Raw genomic sequence first — 20,863 nt, 5'->3', positions numbered from 1 at the left:
TGTTGACAACAGGAATAGCGGAAAAGGTGGTAGAAACAATGTTAAAGAAAATAAGAAAAGAGTATGAAAGTTAGAAACGGTAAAAATAAAAAGCAATTAGCAGGGAGGACGAGTCCGTAAGGGAGTAATAAAATTAGTAAAAGAAAGAATAAAAAGGGGTAAAACTAGAGCTGGCAGAAAATTTTGTGGACCGACTGAAGTAACTGGTCATGGCTTCTGGGAATGTTCTAAAATCAGAATGGTGATGCGAAGGCAAGCAATAAGCAAGGAATCATGCAGTAAAAGGAAAAAAAAAAAAAAAAGGCAAATTTATTACATGGAGTGGATATGGGAAGAACAGTGACGACGGTATTATGTTACATAAGAATTAGTTATCGGCGTACGAGCAGAAAATAACAAATAAATTTAAAAAGGTATTGCATCTCATGCTCTTATTGCAATGGGAAGGAGCATATTAGGCTATACAGGCCACCCTAGCATGTACTGTGAATGCCAACATTTCCACTTTTTAATACCCCTGTTGATCGGTGATCTCTGAGCATGTATGAAAACGATAGAATGTTAAATGCGGTCAAAGAGTGCATATCTCGGCCAACGCCAATACCTAACAGCTCAGATCACAACCCAAATTTAATTAACAGTTACATGCCCATGATCAACATATTTACGAAATTTCATTGATATTCATCAACAACTTTTTACATATCTATTTTACAAAAAAACAAAATAGTCCTGCAAAGGAATACTAACTCAGATCACCAAAATCTACTTAGTTCTTCTCTGGTGCAAGACCCACATATCCGCAAAGTTTCACTGAAACCCATCAGTAACCTTTCTAGATATCCTGTGGACAAGAAAATAGAGCGTATACCTCAGCCAACTCCTATACCATACAACTCAGATCCCAACTAAAATTTAATCAACTCTTCCTGCGCCCATGATCCACATATCCACAAAATTTCAATGAAATCCATCTATGAATTTCTTAGATACCTTGTGGACAAACAAACAAAAGACAGTCCTGAACCTGGATTCAAACTCAGATCACCACCAATATTTATTCAACTTCTCCTTGGCCCATGACATAAACATATACATAATTTCAATGCACTCCACAATAACTTTTGAGATATCTTGTAGACAAAGAAACTGAGAAAAAAAAAAAAAAAGTCCTGAATCGGGACTCGAACTCAGACCGCCACCAAAATTCAATCAACTTTTCCTTCTCCCATGATCCAGCTATCAAGAAAATTTCATTGAAATTCATCCATAACTTTTTTGAGATATCTTGTGGACAAATAAACAAACACATAGGAAAGGGTGAATATTTAACCTCCTTTCAGCTTCGACGGCGAAGGTAATCATTCTCTTATCAGCTGGACTCAAGTGATTTTCTCTTTCTGGGTAAACACTGATATACCATTAACGCCGTATATGAACCGATTGTAAAATTTGACAGCAGATAATTTGAAGATATTGGATTTAAATCACACGGGAGAGTTGTGTTATAACTAAATTAAGGAAATAATTTGTGTGAGACCTAATTACAACTTTATACCATTAAAGTTAAAAAAAAAAAAAAATCACATTCAACAAATCGTAAAGGGAAAAAAATGTGGCAGTAGGTCACGCACAATAGCTAAAGGTTAGAAAAATTGCATCTGAGCCAATTGGAATGGCTGGTGCTCGAGAGTTGAGAAGGGATAATGGTCACAGACGAGGAAGAAACGGGGGAACTAAAGATGAGGGACCAGAGAGAGGCAGGAAGAAAGAGAAGGAGGTCAAGGGTGAGAAAGGTAACCTGCAAGAAGAGTAACAGGGGGCAAGAGAAGAATAATGAAAAGACGAACAAATGAGAAACAGGGAAGTAAGACTAGGGAGAGGAAGGAGAAATTGGGGAGGAGAGAAAGGTGGCAAGACGGAGTATCCGTAAGCATAATAAGATATATGTAATGAAAGAAAACGAACAAAGGAGGTATTTGAGAAGAGGACGAGAAAATGAAGTCGGAGGAGAGAAAGGTAAAAAGAAAGAGCAGCCGTGAACATGGCAAGATAAAAGTGATGAAGGAAGACAAACAAATGAAGAATCAGAAAAGAGAGATTAAGGAGAAGAGAAAAAGTAGTCAGTGAAAAAGAAAAGAAAAGTGAAAAAGAGTAACCGTGAGGCGAGAAGATGACAGTAAGGAAAGATGAGAAACAAAAGGGCACAAAAGTCAAGATAAAGGATAAGAGAGAGGGAAGAGAGAAAGAAGTCAGGGGGAGAGAAAAAGGTCGATGCAAGAAGGAATAACTGTAAGAATGATAAGAAAATGATTAACAAAGACGAAAAACAGAAGGTACAGAATCGTAAGTATGAAACAGGGACCAGGGTACAGGAGAAGCGAGAAGGGAGTCGCGGGAACGGAAACCAGGCTCTGAATAGTAAATTATAGAGGTGCAATTAATGGAGAAAACAGTATGAAATGTTATTATAAGCATGAGAGGGAAATATCAAGGAAAGATGACTGAACAAAATATTAATTTACAGATATGGGACAAGGAGAGAGGAAGAAGTAGGAAGTCACAGGTCAATGAAATAATATGACAAGGAGAAACTGTGAGTACGAGGGGAAGAGAGTAGTCATAAACAGAGGATGAAAAATACAAGAATGTGATGGGGAACCTGAAAGAAATATGGAAGGGGAGAAAGAGGGAAGGAGGTCACAACAGAAGGGAAAAGTGGCAAAAAGGAATAACTAAGAACATAAAACCGAACCTGACAGGGAGATGATTACTGAATACGATGAACATTAGCTGGAAGTGTAAATAAGCTAAGAGCGAGTAGGAAGGAGAAGGAAGAGAGTCACTAGTAAGAAAAGAATACTGTAGGCTTCAGGACTAAAGAAAAAAAAAACAGTAATGATAGATGATCATAAAAAAAAAAATGAAGTAAAGATAATGGACCTAGGATAGAGAAAAGGAAGAGTGAAGGGGATTACGAGAACAAAAAGTGACTTGGGAAGAATGAGTAACTGCAGAACTGAAGGGGAGAATTTTCACAGGAAAGGAAGACGAAGAAATAATATGGCACTGTAAAGGAGAAGCTGGTGGGATAGAAAGAGTAATAAGTAGACACAAACAGATAGATAGATAGAGACAGACAGATGGATGGATAGATTGACAGATGGAAAGATGTACACACACACACGCACACACACACACACACACAGGAAGGAAAAGGAGAAGTAGGTCGCAGAATGGAAAGGTAACGTGGCAAGAAGGAGTAACTGTGTGCATGAAGCCAAGCGTGAGGAGAAAGTTGCCACTGAGTTCTGAAAAAGGCTGGAGAATGGCGACTGAGAATGGGAGGCTGGAAAGAGGAAATGAGATACGGCAGAGAGCAAAAAGAAGTTGTGATAAGGGACGAACTCGCACTAACAGACAAAGTGGCTAGAAGTGGAAAGTGTAATTACAGGGTCCAGCAGATTTAACTGGCAGATTTTTATTAACATGAAATATAGAGGGCGCAGCCAGGATGTTCTTACGGGGAAGTGGGGGTGAATTTTGACTGTCATTATTCTCGAGAGACAGTTGTTTGGAAGGTAACGTAATAGTGTCTAAGTAATAAAAGATGTATCTAGTGTAAATAGTAAAGGACACAACCTAGCAAACAATCATGAATGCTCGAAAGAAAAATACTAAATATAGACACATTACTAAATCACTAACCTCTTGTTGAGCTGTTTGAAAGGGGGTGGCCTCGTCGCCTCCCCCCCCCCTCTCTTTGGCTGATTTTTTGCTAAATATCACAACTTAAGAGAAACCGTGAGAGAGAGAGAGAGAGCAAACCACGCGACAATCTTTAGCAGAGAGCAAATAAAAGTAACATATATAGCAATGTACGATATATGAGCAGGCTATTCGAAGCACAATATTCTAAAGTCGCTGCGCAAGTGGCTGTCATCAAATACCCTGTACTCACCAGTTAAATGCCCCGACAATAATGAGTATATATGACAAGGGTTTTCAAGCTAATTTTATCAGTCAATTTTTTACAAAAGAATTATGAAAACCTGGACCAGTGCAGAACAGGAGATAATGATTGCTATAGAACAGGTCCATATATATATATATATATATATATATATATATATATATATATATATATATATATATATGTGTGTGTGTGTGTGTGTGTGTGTGTGTGTACCGGGTACTGTACAGCCGTGGCCATAAACAATCACCTATCCTCCACTACCCCATGCCTCAGGCTGGATCCTTTATGCGCGTCAAGTCACAGTGGAGTAAGAGAGGCTGAGACGGAGGGGCCAGAGAGAGAGAGAGAGAGAGAGAGAAGGAAGGTGGGTGGGGGAAAAGCGATGGTGCTGGGGTGAATTGAGGGAGAGAAGGTAAAGGAGGGAGAATGAAATGCGCAGTGGCGACCAGATTATTTGTCTATTTACTTTCATTCAGGGCATGATATAAAGGAGTTAATATATAATAAACAATGTTGCGTTACACCTTGTATAGCAGCGTCAGATAACAAGCCTTAGATAGGTGGTGATATCAAGGCCTGGCACGTGAGAGAAATATACTGACGTGACACATCAAACATTAGTGCTGAGCCAGAAGTTTCCAGCACAACACACTATTGCATTTTCCACCAATTTGTAACTAGCTGTTTTTTGTAGGAGGAAAATATCATTCCGAGGTGATGAGGGGGTGTTGAGGATATTGGACTGCCATTCAAACCCATACCGGCATGGAGTCCAAGCAACACATTATGAGAGATATCGTTATTATATCCACCCATGCGCACAGACATCAAATTTATTTACTTTTATGCACGACTATTTTAAATAGCCTTTTCATACAGAAATGCCATAACCTAGCTGACATGGTTGTGACTGAATAGAGGGAGTGTATACCAAGAGGATGATCGTACTTCCTGAGGACACAGCCATGTCGAGGTTTGCCTATGATATTTACTTCCAAAATTTAATTACATGTAAGGGTAAAGCAAGTTTCTTAAACAAACGTTACGGAAGTCAAAACCATCCAGATTCCACTCTGCGTCCGAAGTAAAAATACATGGATAAACACAAATACCTGACGCCTCATTAATGTCTGATCTGTCACATCAAAAGGTTATATTTCTCTCACGAGCCAGCCCTTGATATCACCACCTATCTAAAGCTTGTTATCTGACGCCGGTATACTGTATAAGGTGTAATGCAGCATTAACTACCACATATTAACTCCCTTATACAGTATCATGCCCTGAATGACACAAAATAGACAAATAATGTGACCACCACTTCTCATTTCGTTCTCCCACCTCTACCTTCCCTCCCTTACTCCATCCCAGCACCGTCGCTCGTCCCCCCACCCACCTTCCCTTCTCTATCTATGGCCCCTCCGTGTCAGCCCCTCTTATTCCACTATGACTTGTCGAGCATAAAGGTTCCAGCCTGAGGCACGGGGTACCGAAGGATAGGTGATTATTTATGGCCACAACTGTATATATATATATATATATATATATATATATATATATATATATATATATATATATATATATATATATATATATATATATATATATATATATATATATTCGTACGTATTCCATCTTTATTTCCTTTAGTCAGTTTCTAGTCGACAGCATGACCGAACCTTCTTCTCGGAGGGAGAGTGATAGGCAGAATCACCTTTTTCTCATGGTTCTTAGAGAAGAATCATGGAGAGATGCGCTTAGTGACAGTGGTGCATATGATGTGCTTCGGAGTAGCTAATTTGGTGTGTTAAAGTTTGTATATGCCACTTGAATGAACCTGTAAGGTAGTTTGCTACTGCCTTCGAGCACTTTAAACGTTCGAATTCTGACTCAGAACTTCATATGACGTAATTGCTGAATGCGAAATACATATAATCTCCAGTTTCGTATGCTAGTGCCAAGAAAAAAAAATACCGAGATCCTAAAGCTTTTACAAACTTGACAGGAATGACGTAGATTAAAAAAAGAATTATTTTCCCTAATAATTTTAGTATTCCCTAGTAAGAAGTCCAGGGTCATGGGCAACCAATACATAATAAGAATAATTCTCCGTCCGTCTGTTTGTCTGCCCCTTCATAGGAGGACTATACAAATCTGCAGTTAAGGACCGATACTGACCATTAAGCAGTCAAATGAATCCTTTCCAGCTGATGATGCATACCCGTCCTGGTGATTGACATGTCTATGTCAGTCCCCCGGTCAAACGACCTAAAATGACTAGGGTAATCAACTGAAAATCCCCTGTGGCACAATGAAGACATCATAGTAAACCAGCTACTAAGCTAGCAGCCAACATTCACCCTTTCCATCTCACTTTCTGTCCGTGCGCCGAAATATTTTGACATTTTTTTTTAGGGGCGGGTGGAGGGGGGAGGAAAACCCATGATCCTTTACATGTATACCACAGCATTAATCTGTACCTTAATATTTCCTGATGAACTGGCCACATAGCTAAACAGAGTGGTTGCATAACCTGATTCAACACAATTAAAGAATCCGCAGCACATGCCAAGAAACATGCGAGATTTCGTCTTTAGAATCCGATCGTGGCAACATGCAGCTAGTATGTGTGATTAGTAATATGCAGTAATTTGCTGCGATTGTTAGCGGAATTTTCAATACATCTTTCCTTACGGAAGTTTATGAAATACATTTTTTTTTCTTTTTTTTATGTTGTGTTTGATAAATCTGAAGGGCATGATAAAGCCAAAAATTTACTATTTTTTGTTTCTTCCTTTTCCATGAGGAATTACTTAGCATTTATAAGCCTTATAATTATGATAGCGTTCTTGAATTGTACTGAACAGTAGCTTAACTAATATCTTTTCCACTTTTTGATATCTCACGAAACAGAAGGCTTCAGTTGATGCTCATGTTATTTTGCGTATATTTTGTAAATTTCTATATAATATACTTTATATATTCATTTATTTATTCCTTTGATTAATTATTTATTCATTCGTTAATTGTCTGACTCCGGATGTAGGCTATATAAGCCGCAATGTCTGTGGTTCAGCATTCTTTCTAAGCTATGTAGTCAACTCGCTGAGATTAGATACCTGTAGCATACAAGTGGTCCAGTGAAAGCTGCTGTGTGATTTTGTGTTCTGCCTGGATATGGAGCCAGTTTTTCAGTATACACCTGTTCTTTCCATAGCACTCTTTCGTGACTCGTCATACCTCAGTATTGTTTCAATTCAGTAATGAAGGTGGAGTGAGCGTAGTTTTAGGGCAAGTAAAAGTAAAAAGAAAATAACTACTAAAGAGAGCCGACGCATTTTTTCAGTTTTCAGTATTTTTGTTACCTCGAGGAAGGAATTCTAGAAAGGAAAGGATAAAGCAATATCTAACCTATCGTGTTCAAAAGTTTCTCCAGAGCTGAATATTATCGTCTGCAATAGCAAAACAGAGAGAAAAAAAAAATCATCGTAGAGAATGATTTACACAACAAAAAGGTATGAAGTTGTGAAAAATATAACTTGGTGAGAATGTATTAGCCTATTAAGTACGATTACAAATATATCAGTAATTCCTTGCTGACTCCAGACGGTTTTACTCAACAGGGGGTGGGTCTCTGATGTGAGAATATTAATTAAGGCTATATCTTAAGAAAAGTCCCTCCTAAGCTAAAATGAAACTAAGAAATTAGAATAAGACATACAGAAGGGGATAAAAGCTTATTCACCGCCTCCATTTCAGCGAGGTAACTCCTATACAATGAGTACTTCTTTTTTTAAATATTATTGCCCTCCAGACGATCATATTGAGTTCAAGAGACTTTTTTTCTGCAAGAAGTTTTCCTCAGCATGAACAAATTTAATATATCTGGTCGCAGAGAGAAATAACAAAGTCAGCTTACTCCGGCGGAAAGGCGGAAAAGAAAAAAAAAAAAGTGAAATGTAATAAAAATAATATGAAGGAAAATAAGAGAAAGGCTGCGTGCCAGGACTTTCATTAACATCCCGCAAGTTAAATAAAATAATATGGTTGTAACAGAGAGTATAATAAAGACGACGTACTCTTAAAGAAAGTGAGAAAGTGAGAAAGAGTTGTTAAGGAAATAACAAACACAAGGAAAGAAAATGAAGAAAGTTTTGTGTTTGGATGTTGTATTTCATTAATCCATACACTGCATTTAGACTCCTCTCCCTCAAAAAATATATATAAATAAAAAGGAATTAAATAGTCTTGTTGCAGCGAGATTAAAATAAAGGCGACATACTCTGGCGTAAGGTGTGAGAAAGCTGTGAAGAGAAAAAATAATAATTCTAAGGAAAAGAATTAAGAAAGGCTGGTGCGTGGGCTTTGTTTATCCGTCGGCTAATAATTACAGGCCGCTCAGTGCCCCCATAAAATAGAGAAAGAAGATGGGGGGGAGAGCTAACAGGTGGGCGACTTGGGAGTGAGAGTTAAGTGTGTGTGCCAGAGTAGGCGGTATTGTGAAGGGAAGTGAGCTAGGAGGCAGGGGAAATGAGCTGGGGAGAGGGAGAGCTTCTTACGGTTTAGGCAGGGTCAGGTTAGGTAAGATTAAGATAAGTGTATGTGGCGAGCTATCGGCGGTATTGTGAAAGGAATTGAGCTTGTGGTCGAGGGAATTAACTTGGGGAGAAGGAGAAGTTTCATGGTTTTGGTAGGTCGTATTAGGTTATGTTATGTTAGATTCGGTTAGGAAAAGTCAAGATAAGTGTAGAGTATGCTCAAGTAAGTGGTACTCTGATGGGAAGTGAGCTCAGAAGAGGGAGAAATGAGCTGAGGAGAGAAAGAGTTTTTTTAAATGCCTGGTAGGCCCGGTTAGATTACGTTAGGTTGGATTAGCTTAGGTTTAGTTAGGTCAAGTATCTGCTCAAGTAGGCGACACCGAAAAAGCAAATTAGCTTAAGAGAGGGCGAAATGAGCTGGGAAGAGGGAGAAGTTCTTGGCTTAGGTTAGATTTGAAGTGATATTCAAAGAAGAGATGAGCATAGAGACGGAAGAAACGGGCTGGGGACAAGTAAGGTTTTCATGGTTAGGAAAGGATAGTTAAGGATGGGATGCGGAAGGTCAAGTTTGTGGTCTAGAAATCTCTATTGTTAAGGAAGGTAAACTTAAAGGCAAGGATTGGGTTATTGTTAGAAGAGGTAAGTTAAATGTTTACTCGAGTGGACGATATTGTGAAAAGTGAGCTAAGAGGAGGAGGATTTTTTCCAACCCTGTTTGTGCCTTTGGGAATTCTGTCAAAAGAGTACCACACTGGGTCTTTTTTTCCTCCCGCTTGCAGCAGTGCGTCCATTAGGCATGATTATATATCATTGTTCAAAAAACAGACTTACAAAATTGAGAATAATAATGTGAATGGGAAGTGGGAATAAGGCAGTGCACCACAGGCTAGCACTTCTTGGTATGGGGGAGGTTACTCACACTCAGGGTTGGAAAATATATATATATATATATATATATATATATATATATATATATATATATATATATATATATATATATATATATATATATATATATATATATATATATATATATATATATATATATATATATATATATATATATATATATATATATATATTAAATATATAGTATTTTATTTAAATCAGATTTTTTAATTTAAACTGATTGCTTTACTTAACTAGATTTTTGTAATTTAATCTATTTTTTAACTTTTATGAAGACTTTTTTTTGTACTAAGCCTTTATCAATGTTAAATCATATTTTGGTATCATACATTTATTACCCAAAAGTTGTTATACAGCTTGAAAAGACCTGATGCATTAAACACTTTCCTAACCGGACCATTTATTGTTATCATCAAAGAGCCTTCTTTCCTCTTTTTTTTTTTTTTTTAATATTTGCCTTGTAACAAAAGGCAGTCACTGGTGCCTGACTTGATGAAGATCAGTACAGGAGGAGTGCAGGCCAAGCAGCCTTGATGCATCTGTACAATACACATCGATCACATTCTCGGCTTGCTTCATTTCTGCTGTATTTATATAACAAAATCCATTTTGATTTAAGTCATGATTTTTAAAACTCTGATTTAAATCGATTTATACCACATTATTTAAATAATTTGATTTATATCATAACAACCCTGAGCTGGTGACGTTACAAGAAGGTGTGTGTGTGTGTATGTGTGTGTCCAACGGAAGACTTGGCGCGCACACACACACACACACACACACACACACACACACACACACACACACACACTTCAACGCCATGATTCCAGGTCCTTTCCTTAGTACACTCCTGCTATTTCAGACGATTTTATTCAGATTATGAAGACAATGGAAGGCTTAATGAATGCTGTAACAAACCTCATCTTTTCAAAAAACCTATCCAAAGCTTTGTAAATTCGTCTGAAAGTAGCAAAAAAAAAAAAAAAGGAAAAAAAGAAAATATCTGATTCAATGGGTTAGGTGCTGCTATTTCATCACCAAGGTACTCTAGCCAGCCAGTTTCTTGCTTAAGTTTTAGGATGGTTAATATCCTGCTGATAACTTTGGAGCTTCATTTACCGAACTTGAGCTTCTTGGCAACTCGGGGGCTTACGGAACGCTCGAGCAAGTAGCGGTTTCTTGAGAATGTAACCCTTTCACTATATTATTATTTTTTTTTTTTGGCTTTTACTTTACATTTTTTTTTTTTTTTTTGCGTTAAAGACACCAGGCGATTTTATTCTGTGGGAAAAACTTAACCCCGTCACCCCAGTATGCTATTTCCATTCATATTCTTGCAGCTACATCATATTATTATTAATATTTTTCTTTTTATGTATTCCACTCTGGGCATAGCCTTCACAGCCTGCTCCCAAGGCCCAGGGGTCCTCTTATATATCATATACCTCCACATGTCACCACTTCGGCACTAACACCCACCGTCCATATTGTATACATGCTAGGGCTGTCTCATACAGGACTGGTGTATTGGTATTAGCAGGGGTATTTTTACGATATGTCGGCGGGTCTTCTGGTAGATCGGTAAAGTCTGCTTTACATGAATTCAGATCCTTAAACTGTTCCCTGCCCCAGCGGGGATTTGAACCAGGGTCCAGTAGGACTGCAGCCTGATTTTTATGAAACCCAAATCCTTAAACTGTTCCATGCCCCAGCGGGGATTTGAACCAGGGTCCAGTAGGACTGCAGGCCACCTGTATTAGTATTAGCTGGGGTATTTTTACGACATATCGGCAGGTCTCGTGATATATCAGTAAAGTCTGATTTTCACGAAACTCAAATCCTTAAACTTCCATACCCCAGCGGGGATTTGAACCTGGGTCCAGTAGGACTGCAGGCCACCTCTCTACCTCAAATCCTTAAAATGTTCCATGCCTCAGCGGGGATTTGAACCTGGGTCCAGTAGGACTGAAGGCCACCGGGGATTCGAACCTGGGTCCAGTAGGACTGCAGGCCACCTTTCTACCTCAAATCCTTAAACTGTTCCAGGCCCCAGCGGGGATTCGAACCTGGGTCCAGTAGGACTGCAAGCCACCTCTCTACAGATTAAGCCACCTCCTCCCGTCCACCCCGTTCAGTAAGCAGAGTAAATTAAACAAGGGTAAAAAAAAAGTAATTAAAATTGATTATCTCTATGAAGGTGTTAATGATGGCTCTATTTTACCACCCTGGTTCCAAAAGTATCTCCTAAACATGAAGATGGAAATATTCAAGCTGTAGTAGACGGAATGAAATGTCGAATGATAGCATCGCAGTGAGAATATCAATGTGCTCTGACAAGTTGATGGAAAGACCATGTTGCCTCGGTCTACTGAATGGTCTCTTGCGAGTGGGCGTTGGGGCATTAGATGGAGAGAGAGAGAGAGAGAGAGAGAGAGAGAGAGAGAGAGAGAGAGACGGGTTGACAGATAGACAAATAGACAAAAAGAAACACACACACACACACACACACACAAAGCACAGTGCACCATTACCTTTAAACTCGATATTAGAGAACCGGATGCCTGGTTCACCATAGAGAATTTATTAATTTTCAACAAACGACTCCAACATAGCGATCCAGCTTTTGTCTGATAAAATACAGTCACTATTATTTACAGAAAATAATTATCATGGGAGCCAGTAGTGCAATGATTAGGAAATCCATTTCAAAAATGAAAAAAACCCGAGTTCGATTTTGAGTCCGGTCAGTTTATTGTAGGTTTCTTTTACCATTGCACTCACACAACACACACTCATTAGAGCATTTAGGGTTTTGGATATAATATACATTCACGACTCATATTGTAGGTGGCTGTGGCATCAAAAATTGCTTGGCTGTCTCGGTGAAACACGTTAGTTCGATAGGCACTCTACTCTTATGTAATACCATATTCATCTCACAATATTCAGAAGCAATATGAAAATAAACAGCGTAAGGAGAGGAGCCACATAGTCACATAAGTAAACGAGAAAAAGATCACGGTCTGCGATAGCATCCGGGATGTCATCAGGGGATGTGGCTAAAATTAGACACCGGTATATCATTCATTAAGGCTCAGGTTCATTAACTGGTTACCTGATCGCGCTAGCATCATGGGGAGATACAGGATGGTCATGGTGATGAGGAGGATGAGGATGGTGATGGCGAGCAGACGTTAATAACTGAGGAGGAGGAGGAGGAGGACGAAGAGAAGGAAGACAAAAATAACTGACGACCAAGATTATCATGATGTTGATAATAATGAGTAGTAAGAGGTTAATAAACGATTATGATGATGATGATGATGATGATGATGATGATTAAGATGATAACATACAAAATAATAATAATAATGATGATGATTATAATGGCGATGACAGCAATGATGATAATGATGATGACTATGCCAAAAATAACCGAAATAATGACACTGCTGATAGTGACGAAAAATAAAAATGGCGCTCTTGATAACGATGTTTCTGATGATACTGGTGATGATGCTGATACTTCACTGTATCTCACACTAACCAAAGATCCTCCATACAGCACTAATACTAAATGTTCACTTCTGACCACACACACACACACACACACACACACACACACACACACACACACACACACACACACACACACACACACACACACACACACACACACACACACACACACACACACACACACACACACACACACACACACACACACACACACACACACACACACACACACACACACACACACACACACACACACACACACACACACACACACACACACACACACACACACACACACACACACACACACACACACACACACACACACACACACACACACACACACACACACACACACACACACACACACACACACACACACACACACACACACACACACACACACACACACACACACACACACACACACACACACACACACACACACACACACACACACACACACACACACACACACACACACACACACACACACACACACACACACACACACACACACACACACACACACACACACACACACACACACACACACACACACACACACACACACACACACACACACACACACACACACACACACACACACACACACACACACACACACACACACACACACACACACACACACACACACACACGGTGAGCATCCATTAGGGGAAACGCCCTCATGGACCGGATGTGAAGCTGGAAGTATAAATAGCATTCTATATCACGTTACTGGCTAGGTCACTCAACTCTCTCTCTCTCTCTCTCTCTCTCTCTCTCTCTCTCTCTTTCTTTGTGGTATTGCTAAAAATGTTTAGGCAACAAAGTATGGCTGAATACTGTTAAGGTACATCATCATCATCATCATTATCATTATCATTCTTCTCTTTAAATGTACGGGAGATCAGAAAAACAATCACCTATTATATCAGATTTTTTGTTTCACTATTATTAATTGGCTAATATTCTTAGACTGGGAGAGGTTTTCTATTATTCTCTCCCCGTAGGTGATTCTCTTTGATGCGATGCCTCAAGAGAGAAAGTGACCGACATACTGTACGCGTGAAGCAGTAGAATATATTGTTATTTATGATAATGTGTTAAGAAAATGATGCAGGGATGCAATATTAGCATATTCTGCCATTAAATAATTGGGAAACAACAAAGGAGCTTCTGTCTCTAACTGTAGTCTGGAAATATAAATCCAGGAGTATACTGTGGCTGATCATTAACAACCACTTCTGCCCAGTTACGCTTTTTGTATTATATTCAGTTTCCAGCTTACTCTGTTCATCTTGGGAAAGATGCTGGAAAATGTAGAAGTTAATGATGATTCTAGCTTCTCCAGTTTGAAAAGCCTTTCCTAAACAATAATTAATAATCGTCTATAGGTAGCAGGATTATGTATATTAGTCACTGTACTGATAGGGTTAAATTCTTCATGGGTAAAGATGCACTAGGGGATTTATTCATGTAAACGATTTTGTTCACCTAAGTGAAATCCCAGTACTCAAAAGGTCATAACCCATCGCAATTAACTCTGTAGATTTAACAGACACACTCACGGTGTTATTTACAGGCTAATCCCAGGGAAGTTCAACTGGGAGATATCCTGCCACTCAAAGCGTTAATTAAGCTCTCAAAAGCAGAAAGTTAACACTCATGTTAGGGACAATTCTAGTATTCTGCCCCAGCTAACGTTTGACGATTTCATGCAGCTGCATGAGAAGAGGAGCCTGCGAGTGTTAATAACCTTCTCATGGTCGTGGGAAATTTTAGTATTCATTTCCAGCTTGCGCCAGACGATTTAATCAGTTCAGACTGTGTTATAGGAGTCTGAGTGTTAATGAACAAAACAACTGAGCTTAAGTTACTAAAATGGGGAGTTCCAGCCTAACACACGATTCACTTTTTGCAAAAATCTTTGCAGCAGGTGTCTGTTGTTAGTATTTATATATTTGCAACTGCTACAGGACAATCTAAGTCATGCATTGCCTTTTTGAATCCAATAACGTATTTCGTATACCATTCATGGTGTGATCAGATGAATATATTTAGCTTAGAAGGAGTTTCTTAAAATCAAAGAACTACCTATAGCTTTCATGATCCCCTTCACCAACAGGGCACATTCACAGAGTTCAGCGTCTTGTAAGGGCAATAGCAAAAATAGATATCGTCCTTGGGCACTTGAGGATGAAATTTAAAGTACAATGCACGGTAATAAAAAAAAAAAAAAAAAAAGCTTCAGAGATTAGCTCGCTGCTTATTTACGAAAACGCCAATTTGTTTCAGGGATCTAAAAAAAAAAAATATCCTGAATGCAGCGTTGCACTTTGGCCAGAGCTTTTGACGAGATCCGATTAAGGCGTATTTTTCTCTTGAAAATCAAGGTAAAAAAATTATTCTAATTCTTATTCCGCTCCATTCTTCATCCGCAGTGTTTTCTGAAGTGAAGTGGGATGTTAGCCTTTTCAGCGATATTAACTGCTTAAAACTTTACACATCACTGTGAGAAGTTTCCTTGTGATGATTCATTATTATTATTATTATTATTATTATTATTATTATTACTATTATTATTATTATTATTATTATTATTATTGTTGTTGTTATCATTATTATTTTTATCATCATCATCATCATCATCATCATCATTATTATTATTGTTGTTATCATTATTATTTTTATCATCATCATCATCATCCATCATCATCATCATCATCATCATCATCATCATCATCATCATCATTATTATTTTTATTATTATTATTATTATTATTATTTTTAAACTGTCATATTTCAAAGGCTATTTGGCCTATAGCCTTCAAACTTGATCAACTTACTTGGACTGCAGTCTGTTTCTCTTGGTCAAATATGGTGGCAATCCGTCCATTAGATCTCCGGATGTTTTCCGAAACACGTAAAAGTGAGTCAGCCATTCTATCTCAAAAACGGTATAGGCTAGGAAGCTGAAACTTTACTAGAATACAGCCTTAAGGTTGACGCAGTGCGGAAAAGAGCATGGTTCTAATCGGTTGATTATTCTCTGAGATCACCTGGGGTAAAACACTTGGACTTTTCCGGATATTTGGGATGTCACTTAGTATTCCATGAAGGATTAAAGCTAGAGTCACCAATATGGGGGGACTTACAGACTGTGACGGCCTAGGGTGACGCGCACAAGATCAGTGACTTTAATCTCAAGGTCCCTTTAGAGCTCGGCTTCTAGTAGGCAATGGCTGTGGGAAGATTTTCTTTATAAATATTTTTTTTTTGGATAATTTTACAGTGTTCTAGTCTTTAGTATTTACGTTATCTCCGGATAATTCCGTTCAACTTAGGAAATGTTTCTCCTCTTGTATGAGCTGATGAAGGCTTTATCTATTTCCTCTATTTTAATGCATCTCTCCATAGCTGAGTAAAATCGGCTAAGATTATATCTGTTTTACCCTCATCTGACGGAATCTTACTACATTTCCATAGCAAATACTACCTGTAATAGGAGGTCGGCAGTTAATCATGCTACTAGCAATAAAAAAAAAAAAAATACAAAAATGATGTATGGATGCAGTACTAGTTTATTCTGCCATAAAAATAGAAGATAAACAGCTAAAAGGGAAAGCAAATCGCTGTTACGCATAAACAAAGTGGTCGTAGATCGCATGAGACTTTTTTTTTTAAAGTCTAAATTAAGGGTTTAAATAGTGCTCCAACTTACATTCCTCTCCATTTGTCGTTCCCGGCGCGTTCTTTAGGGGAGTGAGATGTTAACTACTTTCATCAGGACATTTTTTAAATTCTCACACGCAAGTCACTTTACCTAAATATATAGTCTATTCACCCATACAGTCGAGTCGGGTACAACCTCTGTATTTACCAGAGCACTACGGAACATTACCAAACGATTCTATTTATCTTCAGAGAAACATTTCGAACTAGAGATTATAGATATAGCCTTCATTAACTCATTCTCTTTTAGTGTGTCTGCTGTGTTGCATAAAATTACTGAATACCAAAAAGAAAAAAGGACAGATGAACGTTTTTCGTGAAAAAATAGTTATCATATTCAAGTTTCCATGATTTTCTCACAGCTGAACAAGACGTAAGAGTTTCGTCATCCATGAAGAGATTAATGGTGACAGTATTAACATCCTCAGGTTTCCATACCTGCTCTAGGCTGAATAAAATCGTCTGACGTTACTTGCAACAGAGTACTAAAACTGCCCTGTCTAAAAGAAGGTAAAACATGATTGGGTGGAAGGAGAGAACACGAGGGAAAACTTTACTCTTGTGAGGGGAAGGAGGGGGAAAGACGAGAACGAATCGCGGAAATAAGGGGATGCAAGAGGAGATAAGACAGGTGAGATAGCGGTGATGAGGGGAGAGAGAATGAGGGAGAGGGGAGACCCGGACGAAAGAGGAAGAAGAGTAACGACAACGAAAAAGAGGGAAAAGCACGAGAGGGGAAATGGAGAAAAACGACGACGAAGAGAGGGAATGAGAAGAGAAGAGAGAGAATGGAGGGAAGAGAAGAAAGATGAAACCGAAGGAAAAGAGAAAGAAAAAAACGGAGGAAAATCAGAGGCAATGAAATAAGCGAAAGTTAAAAACGACAGAGGTAGATTGATCTGAGAGAGAGAGAGAGAGAGAGAGAGAGAGAGAGAGAGAGAGAGAGAGAGAGAGAGAGAGTGTGTGTGTGTGTGTGTGTGTGTGTGTGTGTGTAATCAGACAAACCAAACCGACCAAGGGAAACAAAAAACTGAGGAAGGGGAAACGAGCAAAAAATATAAATAGCGGATTTGTGGGAGAAGAATGAGATGAGGGGAAGGAATTAGCAATATAAATAAGGCAGGTAAAAATGATCAGAGAGGTGGGGAGCGAGCTGAGAATTTCCATAACAAAAACACAAGAGTAGGAAATGAGAAACGTGTGAATATCAAATAACCTCAATGACTTCAGTTTATGACATGTATTTTCTTAGTAAGTTCGTGCTACAGCGAGACTTTTTTATTTCAGTTCTTGTGTAGGCTTTTGACAATTTTTTTTTTTTAACCTCTGGGAGTTTGATTTAGTCTTCATTAAGCACTTCACAATTGGAGATCACTCATAAAATTGAACAGAATCGTACGGCAGTGGCTGAAATATGCGTCACCTCAGTGAAAGGGCTATTCAGAGCACGTGAGGAGAAAGCAGAAAAATTGTAAGGAAGGAAAAAATGATAATGCCGTCATTATGCTGACTTATTTTTTGTTGGCTGCTGCAACTTCCAGACAATTTAGCATGTCTTGAAAGAAACTAACGGTATCCTAAATTCTGTAAAATCATCAGGAGTAAGCAAGAATAAAGTAAATTAATACGGTGTCGTAGTGCAGAGGTGGATTGTGGTCACACCACTAACAAGCCAACTTAACCAAAAGTCCATCTGTCCACATTCACATTTTATCCGGCTACATTTAGGAGTCGTTCCATCCAGAAACTGATCCGCTCAAAGATCCATTTGACTCCATTTGGTGAATATTAATTGGCCCTCACTTTGCAGTCGGTCTATATATATATATATATATATATATATATATATATATATATATATATATATATATATATATATATATATATATATATATATTCGTGTGCATCACAAACTCATCTTGGGTAGTCTTCTCACTGACTGTCAAATATGAAAACGAATATATAATGCACAATAACAAACATTTACAAGCCAATCAAAAATGCATCTCCTGACATAAAAAAAAAAAAAAACTAATAAAATGCATAAAATAAAAAGCTTTAACTTGTGGTATCAATCACAAAAGTAAAATTAAAAGTACCTTTCTCGTTTCACCCGTCACTTATTTCGCGTATTTTTCTCGTACTTTCCTTTATTAACTTCATGGGTTGATGGTTGTATAACGTAAGAAATAAGAAATTATTGGGGGAAGCGTACTGATCCATCTCAAAAACACGCTAGGTACTGTTCCATTGTGCTCTGGTGAAAACAGAAATTATACAAGTCTAGACTTTATGAATAAGTAACCTATATATGTAGATACAACGGCCTGTGTGGGTGAATGAATTTTAATTGTACGTATGGTGACAGGTGGGCGAAATGACTGACTTGTGGTGTAATGAACTCTGGGGTGTGGACGAAATGATATGTGGGCGAAGCGACACCAGAATGATTCATGGGCGAACTAACTCTATAATGATTTGTGTGAGAACCGTCTCTATAACGATTTATGGGAGAAATATAATGATTTGTCGGAGAAATGACTATAATTATTTTTCGGAGACCCGATGCCAAAATGATTTCTTAGCTAAATGACAAGATTTAACGGTGATAAAAAGAATTTGGAGGAAAATTTGGAGGAAGCTGTGTGATTATCAAACAATTTTAATATGAACAGTACAGAGAAGTGGTAGTAGCAATAGTAGTAAAGGAATTTGTAGTAGCAGTAGTAGTAGTAGTAGTAATGGTTGCAACCCCAAGCTCATCTAAATGTGAACCAAATGGACCGCAGGCTGACGTTGCCCTCCTGATGTGGTCCACCCTTCTCCTTTCGGAGGATAGGGTGGAAGACGAGGAATGTTTGCATAACTTGGCTGCAGAAACGATCACTTATATCAGTGTCACCTCGAGAAGGCGTACCTCTCTAGCACAAAGAAGCAAAAGAATATTATTAGCAGACGTGCATTAGCTGATGATTCACGCTCAGAGAACGCGCAATAAAAACCAGCTAATTCCAGCCCAGAGAGAGAGAGAGAGAGAGAGAGAGGAGAGGAGAGGGGGAGAATAAAACGGAATTTTGGAGAAAATAAAGGGTAAATTGATTAAACATTCTGAGGGGAAAATGAAAAAGAATAAGCAACTAATCTCACCGCGATGAAGAGAGAGAGAGAGAGAGAGAGAGAGAGAGAGAGAGAGAGAGAGAGATGAAAATGAATCGTGGGAAGAGAAAAATGACACCCTAATTCATTTCTAATGAAAATAAAATGTTGAAGTTAAATTACAAGAGGAAGAGGGAGAGAAAAGGACAAAAATTAGTAAGACAGAGAAAAATGATACTGACTTCTGACTAAGGCAGCTGAATAGAGATTTAATACGAAGGAAAGAGAATGGCGAGATTAAACAGTATGAAAACGTAGTATTGTATTTACATAAAAGAAGCAAGATACAGTTTATATTACCGGGTATAAGTCTAAATGACGAATGCAGAGAGAGAGAGAGAGAGAGAGAGAGAGAGAGAGAGAGAGAGACGAATAAGTAAAAATGAAAAAGGGAAAACGAGAGAACAAGAATCAGTAAAAGTGAAAACGGTGATCATTAGTTAGGATAAAGTGAAGCTAAGAGGTGTGAGAGGGGCTTGGGGAGTTGATAGTATTTCGGTACTAAGAAGGAGTAATGGCCTGTAATGAGATTAAGGATTACTAATAGCTCCAGCGGGACTCATTAGCTCTTTCAACACTAACACGTCGTATATTTAACTCTGTGAACTCCGCCAGCGACGATTGGCAGAGGTAATGTATTCGCTCCTGTCTGTCTGTCTGTACCAAGGTATCTTAGACCGTTGCTACCGAATTTCAATAGGATCTCGGGGATGCAGCAGGTGGGCACTGAGTCAACGAAAAGTTCATTAGATTATAAGGTGGATCCAGATCCGGATGTAGGAATAATACATTTTGCTGGTATCGACAGGGGTAAATTTTCCTCTGGACTGTTCAACAGGGCAGGCAAGTCCATGGAATTTATACCCTCCGCCAAAGACACTGGAAAGAGGTTGGTTTATAAATCTTAAATTATATTGGCATTGGCGGAGGTATGTGCTCTTTGGGTTTTCTACATCTAATCATGTCACGTCCATATTATTTTATTTTGCCTACAGCGTCTTCATTATAAGCAGGTCGCTACAAT

The sequence above is a fragment of the Coenobita brevimanus genome, chromosome 80, assembly GCF_032717465.1.
Source record: "Coenobita brevimanus isolate Jiangsu-jjx chromosome 80, ASM3271746v2, whole genome shotgun sequence".
Classification (NCBI taxonomy): domain Eukaryota; kingdom Metazoa; phylum Arthropoda; class Malacostraca; order Decapoda; family Coenobitidae; genus Coenobita; species Coenobita brevimanus.
This window is presented reverse-complemented; position numbering follows the sequence as displayed.